This window comes from Mastomys coucha, unplaced genomic scaffold (genome assembly GCF_008632895.1).
Source record: "Mastomys coucha isolate ucsf_1 unplaced genomic scaffold, UCSF_Mcou_1 pScaffold4, whole genome shotgun sequence".
In the NCBI taxonomy this organism is placed as follows: Eukaryota; Metazoa; Chordata; class Mammalia; order Rodentia; family Muridae; genus Mastomys; species Mastomys coucha.
In genome coordinates, this window is record NW_022196910.1 from 44435709 (window position 1) to 44438225 (window position 2517).

The 2517-nt window shown below is 37.5% G+C and overlaps 1 long non-coding RNA gene across 1 annotated transcript in view; it reads left to right on the top strand.

Moving 5' to 3' along the window:
• The window catches only part of LOC116076461, a 4552-nt gene that overhangs the window by 1222 nt on the left and 813 nt on the right, over positions 1–2517 (top strand). The gene's annotated exons all lie outside the window — the stretch shown is intronic.

Here is a 2517-nt window from a genome sequence, read left to right on the forward strand (position 1 = left end):
AAAAAAAAAAAAAAAAAAAAAAAAAAAAAAGAGAAAAAAAAAAAGAATGGTGGCCCAAAGACACTCGAGCTCCTTTTATAACAGAACTGGTTATTAAATCTTTTCTGATGTCAAAACTGCAATGGGCACTCTGCAAGTCTTCAAGTACCTCGAGTTAATTGCTTCTGAGATAACAAACAGGTATCTAAAACCTAAATCACATTCCAAGGTGCTATAAAAACCATTAACCAAAGACATAAAGAAGGAGCTAAGGATTTACACTATAGGTGCAAGGACAGAAGATAAAATATTGATGGGGTTTATCTATACAAAACTTCAAGAACGACTTAGTTATGTATTTTAACTCTCTGGGAGCTTGTAAACCTAATAACCAATGATGAATGTTTAGCCAGATAATTACTCCTAGTGGCTATGCATGTAGACATTCTCTGTTATAAAACTCTTATTCTATTTATGACCTGAATTTATGTGCAAACTTGTAGTGGACTTTTAAATCATGTGATCATGCACTCTGAAAGAAGTAGAAGTGCTGAGAACAAAGAGCAGAGACAGGCCTTCCTCCTTGTCTTCTTCCTGAGACTTCAGCTTAGAGCCACCAGCGAGGTTCCTGCAGAGATAGAACAAAGAAGACTACTTCAAAGTAACTTATTCTTAAGATAGGTAAAGGCTTTATTGTTATAGTGTTAGAGTTAGGTAATCTAAGACCTCATTAATGGGTGCCAGATGCCCCATATGGGCTACACACAAATGATTAACCCCAGGATGGGCTGTCCAGCACAGATGGCCTATCCTGAGATAAGATAAAGATGACTAACTTTAAGCTTCTCCTTGAGTGGGGGATTTTATTGTCTTGTTCCTGGACTTTGGGTTTTGCGGCTTGAGCAAATGGTTTGTGGCCTAGTTTGAGTGGAGACAAATTGGGATAAAAAGTTCCCTTCAAAAGGTTTGGAAATTTAGGTAGAGTGGGTCTGAAGGAGCATGTTGTTAAAAAGACCAGAGGAAGGACCGAAAAGATGGCTCAGAGATTAAAAACACGAAGAAGACCAGGGTTTGTTCCTACCACACATGTGGAGGCTCACAACCATCTGTAATGTCTGTTGCAGGGGATTTGGTGCCCTACTCTGGTTGGTGTGCACCAGGCTCATACATGCTGCACATACATATATTTAGGTAAAACATCTGAACACATAAAATAAAAATAATCTTAGAGGAAAAAAAGAAGAGCATGACAAGAAAAACCTGTGGGAGATTGAGAACAGTCCAGAAAGCTGCTGAACAGTAAGAAAGAGGAGATTGAAGGGCCAGGGCCAGATCTAACTGCTGGATCCCAAAAGTAATAGAATCTACCACTTAACCCCAGGGACAGGCAGCGATAGGCTCAAAATCTTTCTGAAAACTCATGTGTGATTGGACTCTAATGGAGCTGCAATATGTCTGACATATCTGGATGCCAGAGTATAATAGGCTATGAGAAGGGGTAAGAGGCATCAGGAGACATTTCATAAAATGTATCATCAAGAGTTGGTCACTATCTAGACTGTATGATTATAAATGAAAGAGAAAAAATACCTTTAATTATCAAGTGTTCAAAAGAGCAATCACTTAAACTTTAAAATTCTCAAAAAAGTCATATGCATAAATACACATTTTACAGATGAATAATAGGTACACTGTATGGGTGGGGTAAAGTGTTATACCCAAAGAAATGCTGTAAGTGGCTAGGATTTAGATTCAGGTAATTTCATTCCTCTTTTGTATCTACCACACATCCTTGAAAAATAGAACTGAAAGGGGAATACATTCCTTGGGGACTCAATTCTAACTGTTGACACACATAAGGTATCTATTTATCCATCCCAATTCTCACCCTACACACTGTAAGGCAGCCATTTATCCCTTTTCTGTTCCCAACACCATTTTGCTTACTATATCTACCAATAGCTATCTATATCTAGATAGCTTTATAGCTAGCTCTATATCTATCTATATATACCTATCCATCTATCAATCTATCATCTATCTATCTATATCTGTATATTTAAAGATGTGACTTTTCAGGATGAAGAGTTGTCTCTGTGGTTAAGAACACTAGCTTCTCTTACAGAGAAACAGAGTTCAATTCCCACCACCTACACGGTAGCTCACAACCCTCTGTAACTCCAGTCCCAGAGAATCTGACCTCTAAGGATAGCAGGCATGCTCATGGTGCACAAACATATGTGCAGGCAAAACACTCCCACACATAAAATAACAAAGATACATCTAAAAAAAATTTTCCAAAGCTATGCTGTGAGTTTTCTTTTAAGATGTTTGTCTACTGTATGGATCATTACACCTTTTTCCTCAATACTCCATTGTTTTTGTTATCTTAACCTTTCAGGACCAAAGGAAATAGAATGTTGACAGAAAGTCTCCCTCTTTGTACATTATACTTAGATGTTTCCTTCCAACTTTGGTCATGTTATAAAACTCTCTTCTGGATTTACACAATGATTGGGTATTACACATCAAGAAATA